The sequence below is a fragment of the Lithobates pipiens genome, unplaced genomic scaffold (genome assembly GCF_037356315.1).
Source record: "Lithobates pipiens isolate NorthernLeopardFrog02 unplaced genomic scaffold, aLitPip1_a1.2 Scaffold_22, whole genome shotgun sequence".
In the NCBI taxonomy this organism is placed as follows: domain Eukaryota; kingdom Metazoa; phylum Chordata; class Amphibia; order Anura; family Ranidae; genus Lithobates; species Lithobates pipiens.
The window spans coordinates 170,657,441-170,682,852 of record NW_027507784.1 but is presented as its reverse complement, the minus strand read 5'-3'; the positions used below and the strand labels follow the sequence as shown (position 1 = coordinate 170,682,852).

The 25,412-nt window shown below is 46.7% G+C and overlaps 2 protein-coding genes across 3 annotated transcripts in view; one reads left to right on the top strand and one right to left on the bottom strand.

Annotated features, from left to right (window-relative positions):
- ORC2 (origin recognition complex subunit 2) overlaps positions 1 to 10,696 on the bottom strand; it is a 218,413-nt gene extending 207,717 nt beyond the window's left edge. For both annotated transcript variants that reach the window (XM_077448635.1, XM_077448638.1), the window contains exon 1: positions 10,545 to 10,696. The gene's annotated coding sequence lies outside the window, so the exon portion shown is untranslated. The remainder of the gene's footprint in view (positions 1 to 10,544) is intronic.
- Positions 10,697 to 10,713: 17 nt separating this feature from the next.
- Positions 10,714 to 25,412, top strand: part of QNG1 (Q-nucleotide N-glycosylase 1) — a 70,639-nt gene continuing 55,940 nt past the window's right edge. The window contains exon 1 of the mRNA XM_077448640.1: positions 10,714 to 10,819. The gene's annotated coding sequence lies outside the window, so the exon portion shown is untranslated. The remainder of the gene's footprint in view (positions 10,820 to 25,412) is intronic.

Sequence of the window (25,412 nt, the reverse complement as noted above, 5' to 3'; positions counted from 1 at the left end):
ATAGCCATCCCTGTGATCGCCCTGGTCTACCTGGTTGCCCTGTACTAATTTCGCTGTTTACCTCACAGCGTTGAGGTAATTGCATTTTATTAGCATCACTTGCACGAACCACCACAGAAGGATTGTTGGCTCAGCACGTTGCACTTTAGTGTGTTTATTTAGTCACACTATCTGACTATGTATGGGACACTTTAATGTGCTTCACTTTAACCACGCAGATTTGGTTTTCTTTGCATATCATTTTTGTCACTTTTTGGTATAAACAGTTTTTCTTGTTTTCACGGTATCTTTACATTATACCTGCGTTTATGCATTGTTGATTTGTGTAGCATAACATATGCACTTAGCCACTTTGGAGCTATTTTTATATACTTTATAATACATCATGCACTGGATCACTTTTAGCTATATTTATGCACGTTTTGCACTTTTAAATATTGTATAAATAATAATCTTTTTCTTCGCATTTATATCTGCACCGTATGAAGCGTTTATTTAGAAGGTTTAGTTTATTCATTCACTATTGTTTTATATGTATGGTTGGAAATTAGCGCATCACACCTTTAGATAATTTTTTTAATGCGATTTTGGAAGCAACAAGCAGAAGAGCAATAAAAATCAAATAGTGTAAATTTATTAACTATAGATTAAATGTATAGCATAGGGCACAAAGATACACAGTGTATAATCCATGATCCATCATAAGTAGTAAATGTATTAAAGTATTACACATCAAAAACATCAATCCCACAGTTCATACATCAAAAGCATTGACTTCATGTATAGGCATTGTGCACATAGTAAAAAATCAATAGAATTAAATAAAAACATTCCAGAGTCTAGTAAAACTGCATGTTTGGATATGATTTGTAGTATTTAAAGCTCTACGCGTTTCGTGGCTACATTGCCACTCATCAGGAGCTGATATATGATGAATATCTGTGGGACGAAAAATGGTGTGCCAACAATTAGTCAGGTTTGTATAAGAAATAAGAAAAAATGGGGGAAAAGGGACAGTGTATCCAAATCGAGTACCCATACTTACGGGTCAGGGAATGGCGAGAGGCGCAATCACGGGCAACGAAAGTAGCCAGGAGTGTCAACTGACATGGGAGCTGAGGCAGACAGAGCGTGCGGTGTCGCGATGAGGCAATGTACCATTGATGTGAACCAAAAGTGATCATCGCCCTAGGACAGTGATGGCGAACCTTGGCACCCCAGATGTTTTGGAACTACATTTCCCATGATGCTCCACTATGCTGCAGAGTGCCAAAGCATCATGGGAAATGTAGTTCCAAAACATCAGGGGTGCCAAGGTTCGCCATCACTGCCCTAGGATGAATGATTGAATGTGTGAGTGTAAATTAATTAATTGAGATATCTAAATGACTGAAATATAATGTGAATTGGATTAGAAAAGGTGTGGCACAGTTTAAGGAATGTAAGATAGTGAAATCATGTTGAGGGCAATGGAAATGCTCCAACAGTGGTAAACACCATCGTTAAATAAAAATTAAATGTGAACTAAATCAACAAAAGAAACAGAAACAAAACAAGTGAGTGTTAAAAACAAAAAACCACTAAGTGAGTGTACTGTGAAACAATACCTGGATGTGTTGAACATGCTGCTCATTCCATCTAGGTGCCTGGGGCTATCAAAGGCAATAGTAGCCATACTAATAGTGTCCAATAGTCTTGTGCCAAAAGTTATTTGTGCCTCACCGCGGCCGCACGATGCCGCCAACGTCACGCTGGCAATCCAAGTGGGGGGGGGACACAGCGTCGTCCCCCGGGGGAGTCAACCCCCCAGCGAGCGGCGCCAAATCGCTAGCTCTCTCCCAGCAAGGCGCCAGATAAATACTCATCAAAGTCCCAACCCTTTCTTTTTACCGTATCAATAGGGATGGAGGTCATCTGGCCTCATTTAAAGTCCCAACATTTTCTTTGCAACCTATATGAACCAGGGATGGAAGCATGCGATTCTTGGTGTAGCCTTTTAGCCAGCACATATATTTCAATGTGCTAGGCTTATTTTCCTTTTTCCCTTTCCCTGTAACAACTGTGGAATGGGACTTAGGATATGCTATTTGACATGATACCTTCATGTCGGATTTAGCTCCTTTTACTGCAATATTGCAGGGTATGGTCATGATTAAATTCCTTTCATGATAATGCATGTGCAACGTTTTAGTTTTCTTTACTATACTATACCTAACCCGGGTCTGCTGTGGTATGGGGCGCAGGTTCTACGGCTTTGGTTTTGTGGTTGGTGGTTTTCTTCTGACTATGGGAGCTGCGATGCGCACCGGGGCTCTCGCCCCTCCTCCCCGCTGGGGTATTGGGCGGGTTCCCCCGCTGCGCATCGACGCCACGCATTCCGGCGTCACGTGGTTGACGTCATCACGTGGGCGCCGTGTATTTATCTGGCGCCTTGCTGGGAGAGAGCTAGCGATTGGCGCCGCTCGCTGGGGGGTTGACTCCCCCGGGGGACGACGCTGTGTCCCCCCCCTACTTGGATTGCCAGCGTGACGTTGGCGGCATCGTGCGGCCACGGTGAGGCACAAATAACTTTTGGCACAAGACTATTGGACACTATTAGTATGGCTACTATTGCCTTTGATAGCCCCAGGCACCTAGATGGAATGAGCAGCATGTTCAACACATCCAGGTATTGTTTCACAGTACACTCACTTAGTGGTTTTTTGTTTTTAACACTCACTTGTTTTGTTTCTGTTTCTTTTGTCGATTTAGTTCACATTTAATTTTTATTTAACGATGGTGTTTACCACTGTTGGAGCATTTCCATTGCCCTCAACATGATTTCACTATCTTACATTCCTTAAACTGTGCCACACCTTTTCTAATCCAATTCACATTATATTTCAGTCATTTAGATATCTCAATTAATTAATTTACACTCACACATTCAATCATTCATCCTAGGGTGATGATCACTTTTGGTTCACATCAATGGTACATTGCCTCATCGCGACACCGCACGCTCTGTCTGCCTCATGTCAGTTGACACTCCTGGCTACTTCCGTTGCCCGTGATTGCGCCTCTCGCCATTCCCTGACCCGTAAGTATGGGTACTCGATTTGGATACACTGTCCCTTTTCCCCCATTTTTTCTTATTTCTTATACAAACCTGACTAATTGTTGGCACACCATTTTTCGTCCCACAGATATTCATCATATATCAGCTCCTGATGAGTGGCAATGTAGCCACGAAACGCGTAGAGCTTTAAATACTACAAATCATATCCAAACATGCAGTTTTACTAGACTCTGGAATGTTTTTATTTAATTCTATTGATTTTTTACTATGTGCACAATGCCTATACATGAAGTCAATGCTTTTGATGTATGAACTGTGGAATTGATGTTTTTGATGTGTAATACTTTAATACATTTACTACTTATGATGGATCATGGATTATACACTGTGTATCTTTGTGCCCTATGCTATACATTTAATCTATAGTTAATAAATTTACACTATTTGATTTTTGTTGCTCTTCTGTTTGTTGCTTCCAAAATCGCATGCTTCGTCAAAGTCCCAACCCTTTCTTTTTACAGCATGATGTCATCAACCCCAGGACTCTCATAACCTCCCTGACCTGGGCTTCCCGACCTGATTGAAGCTGGGCTACCGTCTGCTCTAGCTTGTTGATCTTCTCTGCAGGAAGAAACACCCTCATCTCCACCGAAGAAATCCTGTATCCTAAATAGGAGGGGGGTCAACTGGGATTTTTCCTGGTTTATCAGCCACCCCAGTGAGCGCAGGAAACCCAAGGCCTCCTGCACATCCTTCTGCAGCTGTTGGGCCGACTGGGCTAGGAACAGTAGATTGTCCAGATATGGAATCACTGTTATAGCCTTGAGCCTTAACGGGGCCAGTGCCTCTACCAGAACCTTTGTAAAGATCCTTAGCGAGGCTGAAAGCCCGAAAGGGAGAGCTAGAAACTGGAGGTGTACCAATCCCGTGTTCATCCTCACCGCCAACCTGAGAAACCTCTGGGACTCCAGATGAATCGGGATATGCAAATATGCATCCCTGAGATCCGCGGTGGCCATATGACAACCCTGAAACAGAAACTTGGTTACCGAGAAGATTAACTCCATACGGAACCGCTTGTATTTTATGAAGCTGTTCAGGGGGCGGAGATTCAGTATCAGCCTGAATTTTCCCAAAGGTTTCTTTACCACAAATACATGGGAGTAAACCCCCAAGTCTCGCTCCTCCGGAGGCACCTGCACCAGTACTTCTTGGTCCACCAGATCCCCCAGGAGAAGACCCAGAGCCTTTGCCTTCTCTTGGTCCCTTGGTAACCTGGTTACCTGAAAATTTGGGAGGGGAACTGAACCAAACTCCAACCTGTAGCCGTTCCTTATTACATCTCGTATGAACGGGCTTTCGGTTGAAGTATCCCATTGTGGAAGGAACTTCCCCAGTCTTCCTCCCACCGGGACGCAGGAGTCACTGGGTTTTAGTGGAGGGTTGAGGAGGATTGAATAAGATTCCTCCTCTGCCCCTTCCCTTGTGACCCGTCCAATGTTTTTTGGGGCGAACCTCCCTTTCCTGCAGGTTCTGCTGCCTAGAGCCTCGAAAAAGGCGCTTTCCTTCAGGTCTCTTTTTCTTTTCTGGGAAAGCTTTCTTCCTATACTGCGTGCGCTCTAACGCCTCTTGCAGGCCGGGCCCGAACAAATGGTCCCCTGAAAACGGTAAACCACATAGCTTCAATTTCGAAGCTGCGTTGCCTGACCAGGTTTTAAGCCAAACTGCCCTTCTGGCAGCGTTCACAAATGCTGCCGATCTAGCAGCCAATTTGACCGATTCTGCAGAGGCATCGGCCAAAAACCCCACTGCCTTGAACAGTAGTGGAAAGGACTTCAACAACTGTTGCCAGGAAGTGCCCGCTGAAATATGCGATTGTAACTGTGTAAGCCAATACTCTAAGTTTCTGGCCACACAGGTAGCTGCTAAGGCTGGTTTAAGCCCAATGGAAGAGGCATCCCAGGCCCTCTTAAGCAGCACGTCTCCCCTCTTATCCATGGGATCCCTGAGTGAACCCATATCATTAAAGGCCAAATCCGTCTTTTTAGAGACTTTAGCCAAGGAAGCATCAAGTTTGGGAACCTTGTTCCAGGGATGCACCGCATCCGTCTCAAAAGGGAACCACCTTTTAAGGCTACCTGAAAAAAAAAAGGCCTTTTTTCCGGTTGTTCCCACTCCAGCAGAATCGCCTCAATCAGTGATTTATGGACGGGGAATACCCTGTCTTTCAGCACACTCGACCCCTGATACATCAGGTCGTGTTTTGAAAGCTGGACCTGTTCTTCCCTGATCTCCAAAGTGTCATATATTGCCTTGAGGAGGTCACCCACATCGTCCAAAGACAGCTTGTATCTGGCTGATCTAATGGATTCTTCCTCCCCCTCTGACTCAGAAGTAGATTCTGTCCTAGAGGAGTCTAATGACCTGGGTAACCTCTCCTTATCCACCTCCTCTTCCTGACTTGGTTCAGACAAGGAGGGCATACTCACGGCCCTGGGTAAAGAGACAGAAGGACCCTGCATCCTATCCATCATGCTCTTGAATGACTGGAAGGTGGATACTATTTCATCCTTTACGAACGTCAGAACCTTGTGGCAAGCTGCCACTGAGTCCTCTTACCAGGCTACTGACACAATCCGGGCAAAGCGGCTTCTCCCAACCGGTGCCTAACTTAGCCCCACACACGGCACATTTCCTTGTGGGCAAAGGTATCCGGGCTCTGTCCTCTTTGACCTACAAACAAAACAAAACAGGGTCCCATTAAAATACCACCCCTGACCACACCACTGTGCTTCTAGGGTCTGCCTAGGAAGTGCCCCCCTCACCAGCAGGTTCCCCACCCCGTGAGGGTACTAAGGTCAGAGTGACCCCTCCACCCCCCAGTGTAAGTCCTGGTCTGCCCTCACCAAGCTTACCTGAGAGGTGCTGGAGCCTGTCGAACCGGAGTCCACCTGCACAACTGCACCCTCCATGGTTCCAGTGTCTTACTCAGTCTCTCTGAGCCTTCACACCGCTCCAGGCAACCCTGTAGCCACACCGCCGCGCCCAAAGGACTGGAACAGGTCCTGCGGCGTCCCCAGATGACGCAAATCCGACGGAAGTGCGTCTCTCCCACTTCCGGATGCCGGAACGCAAAAAACACCGCCCTTTACGCTGTGCGTTCCTTACGAACGCACCGCTTACAGTACCCGAACGCCAGCCAGTGGAACTGGACGTCTCTCGCCTGCCATCCGACCGACCAGGTACGAGCGGTTAGCGCTATAGAGGGGGAGCTTGCCGCCCATCGGGGTCCCGTTCTCTCCAAACGTTTAAATGGCAGCGGGGACTGATAGCTACCCTCTCCTCCCTCCGAACGGACCGAAGGGTGCTAAGGGTCAGGTCCACCAGGTGCTCCCCCCAGGACAAACCCCTGAGAAGAAGGAGCTCCCCTTACTAGTTCCGACGTGCTCCTTCCCGTCCGGCAGAAAAAAAAACACAAAAACTGAGGAAGGCCTGGAGGACCACACCTTTTATTTGATTGGGTTGACGTGTTTCCTGTCCCGGAGGGAGGAGCCCTATATCTCAGAGGCTGTCCTGGAAGATGATACGAGAAAGATTGTTGTTGCAAGACAATATTCACAAAAAGAAACGTTATGTTAAAGCAGAGTTCTTTTCATAGAACAAAATTAAAAGTCATACTGTAGTTGCTGACTTATTAGGACACTTATGCCGCGTACACACGATCAAACAAGCGGGTGGAAAAGTCCGGCAAACTCAAGTCCGCCGGACAATCCCCCCGTGTGTAGCCTCCGGCATACTTTTTTGACCCGAAAGTACGGCGGACTTAGAAGGTAGTTTTACACTCCAATCTTACCGCCAGACTCGCATTTCGGCGGACAATCCGGCCGTATGTATGCCAGTTCGCCGTACTTTTGAAATGAGCGGACTTTTCCCGCCCGGAGAAAAGTCCCCTTATTTCGAACGGGTCTCCAGGTAGGCGGGGCCCGAAGGAGACGTCGCCGGGCCCGCGAAGGAGACGTCGCCGGGCCCGCCGCCTGGTATGGACTTAAAGGGGAACCCCAACGCCGAAAAAAAACGGCGTAGGGGTCCCCCCAGGTCCACATCAGACCCTTGTCTGAGCACGCTACCCGGCCGGCCAGGAAAGGGGGGGGACGAGCGAGCGCCCCCCCCCCCCCGAGCCGTACCAGGCCGCGTGCCCCCAACATGGGGGGTGCCTTGGGGAAGGGGGGCCGCGCGCCCCCCCCCACCCCAAAGCACCTAGTACCGATGTTGATGAGGACAAGGGCCTCTTCCCGACAACCCTGGCCGTTGGTTGTCGGGGTCTGCGGGCGGGGGGCTTATCGGAATCCGGGAGCCCCCTTTAATAAGGAGGCCCCGGATACCGCCCCCCCCCACCCTATGTGAATGAGTATGGGGTACAATGTACCCCTACCCATTCACCTGTAAAATAAAGTACAAAAAAAAACACAACACACGAGATAAAATACTTTATTGCACAACTCCGGGGGTCTTCCGTCTTCGGGGGTCTTCTCGCCGGACTCCTCCGCTATCTTCTTGTAGCTCTTTTACTAGCAGAGGAGCCCAGCTTTCTTCCTCGCCGCCGACCTCTTCTTCCAACTTCGGGGGTCTTGTCCCCCTCTTCGGTTCTTCTGCCGGTCTTCTGTCGCCGCCGCCTTCCGTTCTTCTTCTTAACATGTTGCCTCGCCGAGTCCTCCGCTCACAATGACGGGGACCGGGCACGCGGCGACTTATATAGGGACAAGGGGCGGGGTCTTCAATGGATGTCACATGGCGACAGTCCCAGCATCCTCCGGGACTGTGACATCGTAAGGGGGTGGGGCGAGGAGGAGGAGGAGGAGGAGGAGGAGGAGAAGGAGAAGGAGGAGAAGGAGAAGGAGGAGAAGGAGAAGGAGGAGAAGGAGAAGGAGGAGAAGGAGAAGGAGGAGAAGGAGAAGGAGGAGAAGGAGAAGGAGGAGAAGGAGAAGGAGGAGAAGAAGAAGGAGGAGAAGGAGGAGAAGGAGAAGGAGAAGAAGAACAGGCCACCGCCTGTAAAAGAGCTAGAAGGCGCGGTGGCCCGGCAGAAGAACCGAAGAGGGGGACAAGACCCCCGAAGTCGGAAGAAGAGGCCAGCGGCGAGGAAGAAAGCTGGGCTCCTCCGCTAGTAAAAGAGCTACAAAAAGATAGCGGAGGAGTCCGGCGAGAAGACCCCCGAAGACGGAAGACCCCCGGAGCTGTGCAATAAACTATTTTATCTTGTGTGTTGTGTTTTTTTTGTACTTTATTTTACAGGTGAATGGGTAGGGGTACATTGTACCCCATACTCATTCACATAGGGTGGGGGGGCCGGTATCCGGGGCCCCCTTATTAAAGGGGGCTCACGGATTCCGATAAGCCCCCCGCCCGCAGACCCCGACAACCAACGGCCAGGGTTGTCGGGAAGAGGCCCTTGTCCTCATCAACATGGGGACAAGGTGCTTTGGGGTGGGGGGGGCCACGCGGCCCCCCTTCCGCCAAAGCACCCCCCATGTTGAGGGCACGCGGCCTGGTACGGCTCAGGGTGGGGGGCGCTCGCTCGTCCCCCCCTTTCCTGGCCGGCCGGTTAGCGTGCTCGGACAAGGGTCTGATGTGGACCTGGGGGGACCCCCACGCCGATTTTTTTCGGCGTTGGGGTTCCCCTTTAAGTCCATACCAGGCGGCGGGGCCAGCAACGTCTCCTTCGCGGGCCCCGCCTACCTGGAGACACGCTCGAAATGAGCGGACTTTCCTCCGCGTGTGTGGGCGAGTCCATTCATTTCAAAAGTAGGGCGGATAGTACGGCGGGACTTAGTACGCTGTATTAGTCCGCTGAAAAAGTGCCGTGTGCGGGCAAGTAGCCCGTTCGGAAAGTCCGACGTACAGTCTGGCGGGAAGTCCGCCAGACTAAGTACGTCAGACAGATGGCTACGTGTGTACGCGGCTTTACCTGTCCAGGAATCCAGCGATGTCGGCACCCCAGACAATGTTTCCACTGGCTCTCGGGTGCTGCCGCCTCCATTCATGGTAAAGGAAACTGGCAGTGAAGCCTACTGCACAAGTGTGAATCGCTCTGTGCTTTCTGAATGGCTTGGCGGCAGGAGGAGGGGGAATGGCTGAATTTCAATCCATGTATGGGCAAGCTGGTTGTACAGAAGTTGATGTAACAATTTCTGCTGTTTAAGGACATACCTGACAAACCCAGGTGGCATCCTGGCTAATAGGGGCTGGGCTAGAACACCTGTTCAGATTTTATTATGGTGTCCCCGTTTCAGATTTTCTCCTCACTTCCTGTCTGGTAAACCAGGGAGGACGATAAGGCTGCTTTCACACTGGGGCAGGCGTTGACGGTAAATGCCGCTAGTTTTAGCTTTATCGTCATTTTAGCATCCTTATTCAGAGGCTAGCAGGGCGCTTTTAACCCCCGCTAGCAGCCGAATAAAGGGTTAAACGTTCTCGTGTAGTGCCACTGCCAAAGTGCTTTGCAGGCTTGTCGGCAGCGGTGCCCATTTATTTCAATGGGCAGGAGCGGTGGACTCCACCGTCCCAAAGATGCTGCTTGCAGAACTTTTTTTATTAATGTCCTGCCAGCACCGGTATGAAAGCACTTGGGCTTTCACACTGGGACTGCAGGGGAGGCGTTTTTCAGGCGCAATGTTTAGCCCAAAAGCGCCTGAAAAATGCCTCGTGTGAAAGGGGTCTAAGAGAAAACCTCTTGAAGGCTAGGATTTACCCCATGTGTTCCCCCCCCCCCCCATGATGCATCTTCTATAGAAATCAGGAAATGCATGCAAATATGCATCAACATGCAACGTGCTCTGTTGGATGACAGCACATGTCATTATGCACGACATGGGTTGATGCATGTCATGTGTTTATGTACACCTTAACACATGCATTTTGCCTCGGACAGCAACATAAACCTGACAGAGGTTCTAATCTTTCCCACTCTATCCAATATAAATAAAAAAAATTGCGGCTTAAAAAGCACTTTAAAACTGCACACAGAGTAAAATCAAACATCTTTATAGTAGGGCTTCCCCAGCTCTGCAAGGGCTACATTCTTTTATCCCTGGTCCCCACCAGTGCGACAGAGTTCAAAGTCGCACCCTATTACCGGCAACGGAACCAGTCTCGTCACACCGACTTAGAAAAAAAAATTTTGGTAAATTGGGCTAAAAGATTTTATGAACATTTAACACTTGCAGTGCAGGGGCAGCCCCACCCTGGGGTCAGCTTTTAATGCCCCGCAATGAAAATGTGAGAAAATCTCCAGTCGGAACCGTCCCTGGAAACACATAACAGTATGTGAGGACATGTCCATAGAGCCCCATTACTGCACTCAGAATAAGGCACAGCCACAGAGCTGGTGTTCCTTTAATGTGCATTGTACACTGAAGCACACTTCTTCATTCATACAGAAAACTCACTCATCATTTACAGCACAGTCCCTCCCCCTCTACTTCAGCCTTACCGACTCCGCTCTCTTCTCCCGCCACACGCTCGTCGCTCCCGTAGGGTCCATGCGCGAACAAGCTCAACCAATCATGCGATAGATGCTTTTACTGAGGCCAATCATTGAACAGGCTGGAAAGTTTGAGCCAATAGGACGCTGAAAGCGGAACAGCGAAACTCTTCAGACAGAATGGAGAGCGCCTGTGAGGAGAGGGCGGAGCTAAGCGTCATGACGTTCCCGGAGCTACACATGTGGCTTTGTAGGCGTCGCCATATTTGTTGAGTGGTGAATAGGTGAGTGTTGCTATTGGAGTAGTGGCTGTATGTATAGCCAGCGGCAGTACTGATAGGGCTGACATTTCCATTCATAGCTGGTGCACGAGTAGGACTTGTAGCTCAGTCAATGTATGGTATCTCTTCTCGGACAGCATTGTTTAATCAGAAACTAGCGGCAGGCTCCAACCCTGGGGGGCTTCACAGTTACAGAACTCCTCTAAGTCATGTGTGCATTGAAAGTAAACCATTAACTAAATTAGAAAAGTGTATGTATATCCTTTATTTTTAATAATGTAGGGATAGAACGCCTGTCAGGTTATCTTATGTTCTCTGTGAAGAGATTTTCTTTCACTTACTGTCACAAAGACAGAACAGAAAGTAAATCTTTTCAGAGTGAGAAAAATCCTAATGTTAGATTGTTGTCTCCAGTGGAAGATTTCTCCTTTTACTCCTTCTCTGGAGACAACTGTCACGTTAAAGAGGAAGTAAACGCTGTGTGTATATATATATATGTATGTGTGTATATATATATATATATATATATATATATATATATATATATATATAATTTTTTTTTTTTTTGGTGTCACCTGCAAAGTAAAGGCACAGTATGCATTGCAAACTAGCACATTATGTGAAACTTACCTGCAAACAAAGCCCTTGTCGTCCCCACTGGAAGCTGCATCCATCTTCACCCGTCTTCCTTTCGGGTCAGCAGACTCTGGCTATTTGATTGGTCAGAGCTGTGGAACAACACTCCCATGCGGGAACCGCCGGACACAGGGAGCCATTCCTTCAGAGCGCATGCACTGATGATGTAGTTTGCTAGTATACAGTAAATTATATTCTAAACTGTAAGTTTTAGGAGGTATTTACAGTACTTATAGGTAAGCCTTATTATAGGTTTACCTATAGGTACAAACGTTAGAGGGAAGGTTACTTCCTCCTTTAAAGCGGGAGTCCACCGGGACTCCGTGTTTTTTTTTTTTTTTTTTAAAAGCCAGCAGCTACAAATACTGCAGCTGCTGACTTTTAAATAGTGACACTTACCTGTCCAGCGCGCCCGCGATGTCGGCACCCGAAGCCGATCGCTCGCTCGGCTGCCGGGTCCCGCCGCCATCTTGGGTATGGGAATCAGGAAATGGAGCCATTCTGCTTCATTTCCCGGTTCCCTACTGCGCATGCGCGCGGCGCAATCCGGACGGTCCACGCTGCCTCTGGGAGCTGTGTGTTTCCCAGCAGGCAGCGGGGCACTTGCTGAAGGGGGCGGGCGCTGCGGAACGTACGCCCCGTTCCGCAGAGAGCTAGCCCGGAAGTGGGTGCAGTTACCTGGATTATCCAGGTAACTGCACCCCCCTCCCCCCTGAAAGGTGCCGATTGTGGCGCCGGAGGGGGGGGGGATTCCGATGAGCGGAGGTCCATTTTAGGGTGGACCTCCGCTTTAACCACTTTCAGACCGGACCATTTTGCTGGTAAATGACCAGAGGTCTTTTTACAATTTGGCACTGCGCTGCTTTAACTGGTAATTGCGCGGTCATGCAATGTTGTACCCAAACGAAATTGGCGCCCTTTTTTTCCCACAAATAGAGCTTTCTTTTAAAGGTATTTGACTGACTCTGCGATTTTTATTTTTTGCGATATAAACGTAAAAAGACCGCAAATTTTGAAAAAAAATGATATTTTCTACTTTTTGTTATTAGAAAAATCCAATAAACTCAATTTTAGTCATATATTTAGGCCAAAATGTATTCAGCCACATGTCTTTGGTAAAAAAAAAGTCAATAACTGCATATTTATTGGTTTGCGCAAAAGTTGTCACATCTACAAACTAAGGTACATTTTCTGGAATTTACGCAGCTTTTAGTTTGACTGCCTATCTCATTTCTTGAGGTGCTAAAATGGCAGGGCAGTACAAAACCCCCCCAAATGACCCCATTTTGGAAAGTAGACAACCTAAGGAAATTGATAAGAGGCATGTTAAGCCCATTGAATATTTTATTTTTTTGCCGCAAGCGATTGAATAATGACAAAAAAACAATTTTTTTTTTTTTTTTTTTTACACAAAGTTGTCACTAAATGATATATTGCTCACACATGCCATGGTTATATGTGGAATTGTACCCCAAAATACATTCTGCTGCTTCTCCTGAGTACGGGGATACCACATGTGGTCGACTTTTTTGGAAGCCTAGCCGCGTACGGGCCCCCCCGAAAGCCAAGCACCGCCTTCAGGATTTCTAAGGGCATACATATGTCATTTTACTCCTCACTACCTATCACAGTTTTGAAGGCCATAAAATGCCAAGATGGCACAAAACCCCCACAAATGACCCCATTTTAGAAAGTAGACACCCCAAGCTATTTGCTGAGAGGCATGTTGAGTCCATGGAATATTTTATATTTTGCCACAAGTTGCGGGAAAATTACAAACTTTTATTTATTTTTTTCACAAAGTTGTCACTAAATGATATATTGCTCACACATGCCAGGGGCATATGTGAAATGACACCCCAAAATACATTCTGCTGCTTCTCCTGAGTACGGGGATACCACATGTGTGGGACTTTTTGGGAGCCTAGTCGCGTACGGGGCCCCGAAAACCAAGAACCGCCTTCAGGATTTCTAAGGGTGTAAATTTTTGATTTCACACCTCACTACCTATCACAGTTTTGAAAGCCATAAAATGCCAAAATAGCACAAAACCCCCCAAAATGACCCCATTTTGGAAAGTAGACACCCCAAGCTATTTGCCGAGAGGCATGGTGAGTATTTTGCAGCTCTCATTTGTTTTTGAAAATTAAGAAAAAAAAAATAATGTATATTTTTTTTCTTCAATTTTCAAAACTTTGTGACAAAAATGAAGGTCTGCAAAATACTCACCATACCTCTCGGCAAATAGCTTGGGGTGTCTCCTTTCCAAAATGGGGTCACTTGAGGGGATTTTGTGCTATCTGAGCATTCCATGGCCTCCGAAACTGTGATAGGCAGTGAGGAATGAAATCAAAAATTTACACCCTTAGAAATCCTGAAGGTGGTGCTTGGATTTTGGGGTACCGTACGCGCTTAGGCTCCCAAAAGGTCTCACACTTGTGGTATCCCCGTACTCAGGAGAAGCAACAGAATGTATTTTGGGGTGTAATTTCACATATAACCATGGCATGTTTGAGCAATATATCATTTTATCATTTAATAAAAACAAAAAAAATAATAATAATAATAATGTCTTTTTTACACAACTTTTGTCAAAATATAAAATATTCCATGGACTCGACATGCCTCTCAGCAAATAGCTTGGGGTGTCTACTTTCTAAAATGGGGTCATTTGGGGAGGTTTTGAACTGTCCTGGCATTTTATACACAACATTTAGAAGCTTATGTCACACATCACCCACTCTTCTAACCACTTGAAGAAAAAGCCCTTTCTGACACTTTTTGTTTACATGAAAAAATATTTTTTTTTGCAAGAAAATTACTTTGAACCCCCAAACATGAAGTGTTTTTTTAAAGCAAAAGCCCTACCGATTAAAATGGTGGGTGTTTCATTTTTTTTTTTTCACACGGTATTTGCGCAGCGATTTTTCAAACGCATTTTTTTGGGAAAAAACACGCTTTTTTTTTTTTTAATGCACTAAAAATCACTATATTGCCCAAATGTTTGATGAAATAAAAAATATGATCTTGGGCTGAGTACATGGATACCAAACACGACATGCTTTAAAATTGCGCAGAAACGTGCAGCGGCGACAAACTACGTACATTTTTAAAAGCCTTTAAATGCCTTTACAGGTGACCACTTTAGATTTACGGAGGAGGTCTACTGCTAAAATGAGTACCCTCGATCTGACCTTCGTGGTGATACCTCACATGCATGGTGCAATTGCTGTTTACATATGACACCAGACCAACGCTTGCGTTCGACGTTGCGCCTTAGCAGGGGGGGACAGGGGTGTTTTTTTTTATTTATTTATTTTTTTAAACTGTTCCTTTCATTTATATATATTTTTTTATGATTTTTATTGTTATCTCAGGGAATGTAAATATCCCCTATGATTGCAATAGGTAGTGACAGGTACTCTTTTTTTGAAAAAATTAGGGTCTATCAGACCCTAGATCTCTCCTCTGTCCTCAAAGCATCTGACCACACCAAGATCGGTGTGATAAAATGCTTTCCCAATTTCCCAATGGCGCTGTTTACATCCCTCAAAATCTAAGTCATGAAATGCTCGTAGCTTCCGGTGTCTTAGGCCATAGAGATGATTGGAGCCATTCTGGTCTCTGATCAGCTCTATGGTCAGCTGGCGGAACCACCGGCTGCATTCTCAGGTTCCCTGTTGGGACAGGAGAGCCTGAGAAAACCATGGAAGATGGTGCGGGGGGGGGGGGGGACATTCCCTCCCACTGCTTGTAAAAGTAGTCTAGAGGCTAATTAGCCGCTAGGATTGCTTTTACATAAAAGCCGACCGCTGGCTGAAAAGAATGATACCAAGATGATACCTAAACCTGCAGGCATCATTCTGGTATAAGCACTCAAAGTCCAGCAACATACCAGTATGTTGCTGGAACTGGTTGGGCATATATTGTAATTTTTTTTTCATGCAGCCTGTGGGCTGAACGAAAAAAAAATATTGATCGGTGGGTATGCCCACCATTAGATACCTCCCTTCATCCACCCACTTCTAATGGTGGGCATACATGCACCATTTATATATGCCGAAGCATGGGGGCATCCTCCCGCAAAAGGTAGGAGCAGATCGCTCCTCCACCCCTTATGCCCCCATGCTTCGGCATATATGCTCTTTTTTAAATGTGGTGGTGAAATCACCCCCGACAGTGCTGGAGTCGCTGCTTTATGTATCGTGGGAGCAAACGCTGTTGCTGTCAAGATAAATAAATACGCGCTGCAGCAGAATGGCGTACCTGCTAAGCAAATGATGGTTAACAATAAAACAAAGTAACATTACAGTATAACAGTATGACTTACCATACCTGCAAAGCAAATACAAAAAAAAATAGCAAAAAATAACACATTTAACACAATCTGTGCCTAAAATATATATATGCCGAAGCATGGGGGCATCCTCCCGCAAAAGGTAGGAGCACATCGCTCCTCCACCCCGTATGCCCCCATGCTTCCGCATATATGCTCTTTTTTAACTGTGGTGGTGAAATCACCTCCGACAGTGCTGGAGTCGCGGCTTTACGTATCGTGGGAGCAAACGCTGTTGCTGTCAAGATAAATAAATCCACGCTACAGCTGAATGGCGTACCTGAAAACAAAAAATGGTTAACAATAAAACATTGCAGAATAGAATACAGTACAAAGGAGCAGAACAATAGAGAGAGAATAGAGAGAGAGAGAACAATAAAACGACAACTATTTTTGGTTTTTTTATTTTATATTTTTTTTACTTTTTTTTTTTAACCACTTTCAGACCGGACCATTTTGCTGGTAAATGACCAGAGGTCTTTTTACACTTTGGCACTGCGCTGCTTTAACTGGTAATTGCGCGGTCATGCAATGTTGTACCCAAACAAAATTTGCGTCCTTTTCTTCCCACAAATAGAGCTTTCTTTTGATGGTATTTGATTGCCTCTGCGATTTTTATTTTTTGCGATATAAACGTAAAAAGACCGCAAATTTTGAAAAAAAATGATATTTTCTACTTTTTGTTATTAGAAAAATCCAATAAACTCAATTTTAGTCATACATTTAGGCCAAAATGTATTCAGCCACATGTCTTTGGTAAAAAAAAAGTCAATAATTGTATATTTATTGGTTTGCGCAAAAGTTGTCACATCTACAAACTAAGGTACGTTTTCTGGAATTTACGCAGCTTTTAGTTTACGACTGCCTATCTCATTTCTTGAGGTGCTAAAATGGCAGGGCAGTACAAAACCCCCCCAAATGACCCCATTTTGGAAAGTAGACCCCCTAAGGAAATTGATAAGAGGCATGTTGAGCCCATTGAATATTTTATTTTTTTGCCTCAAGCGATTGAATAATGACAAAAAAAAAACTTTTTTTTTTTTTTTTACACAAAGTTGTCACTAAATGATATATTGCTCACACATGCTATGGGCGTATGTGAAATGACACCCCAAAATAAATTCTGCTGCTTCTCCTGAGTACGGGGATACCACATATGTGGGACTTTTTGGGAGCCTAGCCGCGTACGGGGCCCCGAAAACCAAGCACCGCCTTCAGGCTTTCTAAGGGCGTAAATTTTTGAGTTCACTTCTCACTACCTATTACAGTTTTGAAGGCCATAAAATGCCAAGATGGCACAAAACCCCCACAAATGACCCCATTTTAGAAAGTAGACACCCCAAGCTATTTGCTGAGAGGCATGTTGAGTTCATGGAATATTTTATATTTTGCCACAAGTTGCGGGAAAATTACAAACTTTTTTTTATTTTTTATTTTTTAACAAAGTTGTCACTAAATGATATATTGCTCATGCATGCCATGGGCATATGTGAAATGACACCCCAAAATAAATTCTGCTGCTTCTCCTGAGTACGGGGATACCACATATGTGGGACTTTTTGGGAGCCTAGCCGCGTACGGGGCCCCGAAAACCAAGCACCGCCTTCAGGCTTTCTAAGGGCGTTACAGTTTTGAAGGCCATAAAATGCCAAGATGGCACAAACCCCCCCCCAAATGACCCCATTTTGGAAAGTAGACACCCCTAAATTTAGGGGTACACTAGTGAGACTAGGTAATAAATGGCGGGTGCCCTGAAACTATAAAAAAATAACTAACCAACCAGCGTCACCTGTAACAGTTATATGGTGATCACTGGTGAAAGGGTTAACTAGGGGGCAATTAGGGGGCTTTATGCGGTAGTATATGGGGGTCCCTGGCGCTATAAAAAGCTGCAGCGAACCTAAATACCTACCTGCCTAACTAGCGTCACCTGTGACACTAATACAGCGATCAGAAAAACGATCGCTTATTAGGCTGGGTTCACACTGGAGCGATGCGGGAACGCCACGAATGCGCGGCGGGTTCCCGCATCGCATGCCTCCCGGCGGCAGTTCACACTGCCCTATGCGAACTGCTGGGAGTGTCAGTGAAATGTTACTGACACCCCCAGATCAGTTCGCATATCGCAGTGCGATCTGCAAACTCGGATCGCATGGTGTGAACACCCATGCGATCCGATTCTGCTGCGGGCCAAAAAAAGGGTCCCGTGCGAATTTGCGGCGGGTGCGGCGAATGGCTGAACTCGAATCGCACAGAGATCGGATGTGATTTGCACTGCAGTGTGGTGCGAATCACATCCGTTCTCATAAACCGCTGCAATGTGAACCCAGCCTTAGTGACACTGGCGACGGGGGGTGATCACGGGGTTAAACCTTTATTGGGGGGGTTAGGGGGGTACCTTAGAACTAAAGGGGGCTAACCCTAACTGCCCTAACAGTTATTAGTCACAAATGACACCCGCCGGGTGATCAGGGGGTTAAACCTTTATTAGGTAATAAATGGCGGGTGCCCTGAAACTATAAAAAAATAACTAACCAACCAGCGTCACCTGTAACAGTTATATGGTGATCACTGGTGAAAGGGTTAACTAGGGGGCAATCAGGGGGCTTTATGCGGTAGTATATGGGGGTCCCTGGCGCTATAAAAAGCTGCGGCGAACCTAAATACCTACCTGCCTAACTAGCGTCACCTGTGACACTAATACGGCGATCAGAAAAATGATCGCTTATTAGGCTGGGTTCACACTGGAGCGATGCGGAAACGCCGCGAATCCGCGGCGGGTTCCCGCATCGCATGCCTCCCGGCGGCAGTTCACACTGCCCTATGCGAACTGCTGGGAGTGTCAGTGAAATGTTACTGACACCCCCAGATCAGTTCGCATATCGCAGTGCGATCTGCAAACTCGGATCGCATGGTGTGAACACCCATGCGATCCGATTCTGCTGCGGGCCAAAAAAAGGGTCCCGTGCGAATTTGCGGCGGGTGCGGCGAATGGCTGAACTCGAATCGCACAGAGATCGGATGTGATTTGCACTGCAGTGCGGTGCGAATCACATTCGTTCTCATAAACCGCTGCAATGTGAACCCAGCCTTAGTGACACTGGCGACGGGGGGTGATCACGGGGTTAAACCTTTATTGGGGGGGTTAGGGGGGTACATTAGAACTAAAGGGGGCTAACCCTAACTGCCCTAACAGTTATTACAGTCACAAATGACACCAATGCAAAAAAAAATGACATTGGTGTCACTGTGACTGGGGGGCAGGGGTAATTGGGGGGGTGATCGGGGGGTAAAGGGGGGGTGTGAGTGTGCCTGGCATGTTCTACTGTGTGTGTAGAGTGTTGGTGCAACTCACCGATCCGCTCTCCTCCATGTCGGAACGAAAAATACCGACACGGAGGAGAGAATACATCACTTCCTCTCCTGTGTTTACATTACAGGAGAGGAAGTGATGTCACCGGGGATTTCTATTCGTCGGGAGCGATCGCGAGGGGGTGGCCATGAATGAATGGCCGCCCCCTCGTCCCAGATCGCTCCCGGACGAAAACCGACCGCCGCAGGCACCGGGCGGGGGCCCGATCGGGCCCCCGACCCGCGGGAGGCAAGGGACGTACATGTATGTCCTTATGCCTGCCCGTGCCATTCTACCGACGTACATCGGCGTGCGGCGGTCGGCAACTGGTTAAACACTTTTTTATGTAACTTTAACACTTCTGTTTTAACGGTTCCAGCGGTTTGGGTCTCTCAAAATGCGATGGCATCTTGGGAGACCCTGTGAACGTGTGCCTAGCCTGTGCAATGCTGTACCCTACTCTAAAACTCAACTAGTTCATGGTAGCGTTCAAAACATTCACCAATGCAAAGACCAGGATTGTCAGGACAGCGGGGACAACAATAACGGGTGTCACGCCTATATCCGCGCTTTCTGCAGACACAACATTTTCTTTGGGGGGCTTGTTGGGTAGGGGTACTCGGGAGGACATAAGGATAATGCCTCTCATGCAGCCGGCTTACTGCATCTGGTTGGGGAACGTGAGGTGGAGCACCGCCTGGATACAGAAGGGCTCTGACGATATCCTCCTGCAATTTAAGGAAGAATCCAGTCCGTCCTGAAGCTTTGTGTAGTACATAAGCATTCAGTATAGCCAATTGGAATAAATAAACAGACACTTTTTTGTACCAGCGTCTGGCCTTACGGGCAACTAGATACGGCGCCAAAAACTGGTCATTGAGGTCCACCCCTCCCATATTAAGGTTATATTTGTGGACACAGAGGTGTTTCTCCACAATACCAGTCGCCGTAGGAATTTGGACCGTCGTGTCTGCATGAAGGGAGGTAAGAACGAAAACATTCTTATTATCCCTCCACTTCATAGCGAGCAAATTATTACTGCGCAAGCAGGCTCTCTCCCCCAGCCTAAGACGGGACTCTACAAGCCGCTGGGGAAAGCCCCGGCGATTAGGTCGCACGGTGCCACATGCTTCAATCTAAACAGTGGCACGCTTGTGTAATAATTGTCCACGTACAAGTGGTACCCCTTTCCGAATAAGGGTGACACCATGACCCACACTATCTTGCCAGCGCTTCCTATGTAGTCAGGGCAGTTCTCCGGCTCTACGTGACTATCTTTACCCTCATAAACCATAAAACTACGTGTATAGCCTGTGGCCCTGTCACAGAGCTTATACATCTTGACCCCGTATCTGGAACGCTTGTTGGGGACGTATTGTTTGAATGACAAGCGACCAGAAAACTTAATCAGGGACTCATCAACGCAGACAACTTGATGGGGAGTAAACAAGTCTGCAAAACGTTGGTTGAAGTGGTTTATGAGGGGCCGAATTTTGTAGAGCCGATCGTATTCAGGGTCTCCACAAGGACGACAGAGTTCATTGTCGCTGAAGTGCATGAACCGCAAAATCTGCTCGTATCGTGCCCTGGACATGGAAGCAGAGAACACGCGCATATGGTGAATTGGGTCAGTGGACCAATATGACCGCAACTCACTCTTTTTGGTTATGCCCATGTTGAGGGAGAGGCCCAGAAAGATTTTAAATTCGGAAACCGTAACTGGTTTCCATTGTCTGGCAAGGGCGGACTGGGGAATAGTGGCGATGTGTTGACCAGCGTACAAATTGGTTTGGTCCACAATAGATCTATAGAGATCTTCGGTGAAAAACAGTGAGTAAAAGTCAAGTGTCGTAAAATCAACTGTTTCCACGTTAATGCCAGGTTGGCCAGTGAATGGGGGAAGTACGGGTTCTGTAGAAGTGGTGGGCACCCAATTAGGATTGGCTAATTCTGCAGGAAGGGCACTATGGGTATGACGGGCCTGTCTTTGTCTTGGTGGCAGCGGGACACTACTTGTGCTTGCCACCTCGCCAGCTTGAACTGCACTTATGGGACTCGCCACGTCACCACGTGTTACTGCAGTGCTGGATGTACGTCCAGGGTGTACTAGGCCGCTGGTGCTTGCCAGTTCACCAGAAGGATGAGCGGCTCTAGTACGTCTCTGCTCCATACGAGTGACCTGCGGTTCCTGCACCTGAACAACAGAATACATTCGGGATCGGGCACACCTGTCCTTAACAGGGACCTCATCTCCGTCGCCAGAGCTATCTGTCATGGAGCCGCTGTCCTCTACAGGATCGTATTCTGAGCCTGAATCTGACAGATGAGTGACGTCCTCTTCACTATCTGTCATGCTCAGAAACGTGTAGGCCTCTTCACTAGTGTACCTTCGCTTTGCCATTTTGGGCTCTAAATTTAGGGGTACACTAGTGAGACTCGCAGGTAAAAAAGCACCTAGCCTGTCAGCGACTGTTTCAAAACGCTACAAAAAAAACTGTTAGCGATCGCAGGGATCAAGCCTGACTCTGCGAACGCTGCAGTTATGTGTGTTGTGTTTTGTAAGTGACAGTGATCGATCGATACTGCACTTGGGTGGGCTGGGCTGGGCTTGGCGGAGGGGCTAAACGCAGGTGCTAGCAGGTATCTGGTCTGATCCCGCTAACAATGCGTTTTGGGAAACCTAAAATGCTGGCAACGCTAATATAGATCTGATCAGATACTATATTACTAAGGGAGGTGTATGCTTTGCGCGTGGGTGTTAGCGGTACTGGCACTAACCTGACGCTGGGGCGACGCAGACCTTATCTGACCCTCAAACTTATATCACCCGCCGGGTGATCAGGGGGTTAAACCTTTATTAGGTAATAAATGGCGGGTGCCCTGAAACAAAAAAAAAAAAAACTAACCAACCAGCGTCACCTGTAACAGTTATATGGTGATCACTGGTGAAAGGGTTAACTAGGGGGCAATCAGGGGGCTTTATGTGGTAGTATATGGGGGTCCCTGACGCTATAAAAAGCTGCGGCGAACCTAAATACTTACCTGCCTAACTAGCGTCACCTGTGACACTAATACAGCGATCAGAAAAACGATCGCTTATTAGTGACACTGGCGACGGGGGTGATCACGGGGTTAAACCTTTATTGGAGGGTTAGGGGCGTACCCTAGAGCTAAAGGGGGCTAACCCTAACTGCCCTAACAGTTATTACAGTCACAAATGACACCAATGCAAAAAAAAAATAAAAAATGCAATTGGTGTCACTGTGACTGGGGGTGCAGGGGTGATTGGGGGGGGTGAAGGGGGGGTGAAAAGTGTGCCTGGCGTGTTCTACTGTTAGTGTAGTGTTAGGTGCAACTCACAGTTCCTCTCTCCTCGGTGCCGGAACGAAAAAGACCGACACGAGGAGAGATTACATCACTTCCTCTGCCTGTGTTTACATTACAGGAGAGGAAGTGATGTCACACAGCATTTCCATTCGCCAGGAGCGATCGCGAGGGGGTGGCCATGAATGAATGGCCGCCCCCTCATCCCGGATCGCTCCTGAACGGATACCGACCGCCGCAGGCACCGGGGGGGGGCCCGATCGGGCCCCCCACCCGCGGGAAGGCAGGGACGTATATATACGCCCATATGCCTGCCCGTGCCATTCTGTCGACGTATATCGTCGTGCGGCAAGTGGTTAAGAGTAGGTTCACGCTGGTGCGGGGAACTAAATGTGATTCAGACAGGAATCAAACCGCATTCCTGCTCAAACCAAATGCGATTTTGTTTCTGTGCAATTTGAGCCCATTCATTTTTGTATGGCTCAAATCGCACCGCTCCCACTCGAAAAAGGTGCTGGACTGCACTGGAATTGGATCCTTTACACTTACTTGAGCTGATCCTGAAAATTGCACTGCAATTTTTTTTTTTTTCATTAAGCTAATATTGACACCTGAAGCGGTTTGTTTGAACAGAGAGCAATTGTGATGCAAATAGAGCTTTCTTTTGGTGGTATTTGATCACCGCTTCAGTTTTTATTTTTTGCGCTATAAACAAAAAAAGACAGACAATTTTGAAACCAGCAATATTTTTTACTTTTTGCTATAATATCCCCAAAAAATCTTCAGCCGATATGTATTCTACGTATTTTTGGTGAACAAAATCACAATAAGTGTATATTGATTGGTTTGCACAAGTGTTGTAGCGTCTACAAAATAGGGGATACATTTATGGCATTTTTATTAATTTATTTTGTTTACTAGTAATGGCGGCAATCTGTGGTGTTGTTGTTTTTTTTTATTTATTTTTTTATCAGGACTGCGACATTATGGGGGACAGATCGGACACTTTTGACACTATTTTGGGACCATTGATGTTTTATACAGCGATCAGAGCTACAAATAGCCACTGATTAACCCCTTCCCTGCTAGCGTTTTTATACAGTAAACACTAGGGGGCGATCAAGGGGTTAAGTGTTTTCCCTGGATGTGTTCTAACTGTAGGGGGGGTGGGCTCACTACAACATCAGTAGATCCCTGTCATGTTGCTAGGCAGAACAGAGAAATTCCTTGTTTACATAGGCATCTCGAGGTGCTGGCAAACCACAGGCTAAAAATGTCACTTCCGCCTATAGCTCTTAAAGGGACATTTTTTTTTTTTTATTGCATTTAAGTGTAAATATGAGATCTGAGGTCTGACCCCCAGATCTCATATCTGGTCCTGTCATAATTTTTATTTTTTTTCTATTACAAGGGATGTTTACATTCCTTGTAATAGGAATAAAAGTGACACTTTTTTTTATTTTATTTATTTTTTTTTTTTTTATTGTAAAATAAAAGGTGAAATAATATGAAAAAATAATTTTAAATGCACCCCGTCCCACCGAGCTTGTGTGCAGAAGTGAACGCATATGTGAGTAGCGCCCGCATATGAAAACGGTGTTCAAATCACACATGTGAGGTATTGCCACGATCGGTAGAGTGAGAGAAATAATTCTAACACTAGACCTCCTCTGCAACTTAAAAAATGCAACCTGTAGAATTTTTTTAAATGTTGCCTATGGATATTTAAACGTAAAAGTTTGCCGCCGTTCCAGTAGCGGGTGCAATTTTGAAGCGTGACATGTTGGGTATCAATTTACTTGGCATAACATCTTTCACAATATAAAAAAAAAATGGGTTAACTTTACTGTCTTATTTTGTTATTTATTTCACTTACTTATATAGCGCCATCAATCTACGCAGCGCTTTACATATACATTGTACATTCACATCAGTCCCTACTCTCAAGGAGCTTACAATCTAAGGTCCCTAACTCGCATTCATATATACTAGGGACAATTTAGACAGGATCCAATTAACCTACTGGCATGTCTTTGGAGTGTGGGAGGAAACCGGAGTACCTGGAGGAAGCCCTCGCAGGCACAGGGAGAACATGCAAGCTCCAGGAAGGTGGTGTCGTGGTTGGGATTCGAAACCAGCGACGCTTCTTACTGTTAGGCGAGTGTGCTGCCCACTACACTACACCACACCGCACAGTGTTATTTGTTATTCAAAAAAAGTGCTCTTGTAAGACTACTGCACAAATATGGTGTGACAGAGTATTGCAACGACCGACATTTTTGTTTTTCTAAGTAACTTTCTAGCAAATAAACTGTTTTTAACTTGTAAACAACGCATCTCAAAAAGAGGCTCTGTCCTTAAGTGGTTAAGCTTATGAGATTTAGGGCCAGTTCACACCATAGAAAAGCAGTCCGAATGCGTTCCAGATCCTTTTCTGCATGCATGTTTCAGACGCGTTCCAATGTGTATTTGATGCGCTTTAAGACCCCTTTCACACTGGGGTGTTTTTCAGGCGTTTTTCATGCGCTTTAGCGTTAAGAAAAAGCACCTGAAAGAAGCCGCAACTGCAATCCCAATGTAGAAGCCCGAGTGCTTTCACACTGAGATCCCTTTCACACTGGGGAGTTTTTCAGGCGCTTTAGCGTTAAAAAAAGCGCCTGAAAGAAGCTGCAACTGCAATCCCAATGTAAAAGCCCGAGTGCTTTCACACTGAGGCGCTGCGCTGGCAGGGCGTCAAAAAAAAAGTCCTGCAAGCAGCTTCTTTGCAGCGCTTTTGGAGCTGTGAATACAACGCTCCTAAAGCGCCCCTTCCCATTGAAATCAATGGGAAGCCCCTCAAAAAAGCTATTGGCAGCAGCGTTTTGTGGGCGCTTTTAACCCTTTATTTGGCCACTAGCAGGGGTTAAAAGCGCCCCAATAACACTTGAAAAACGCTGGTAAAGTGCTGC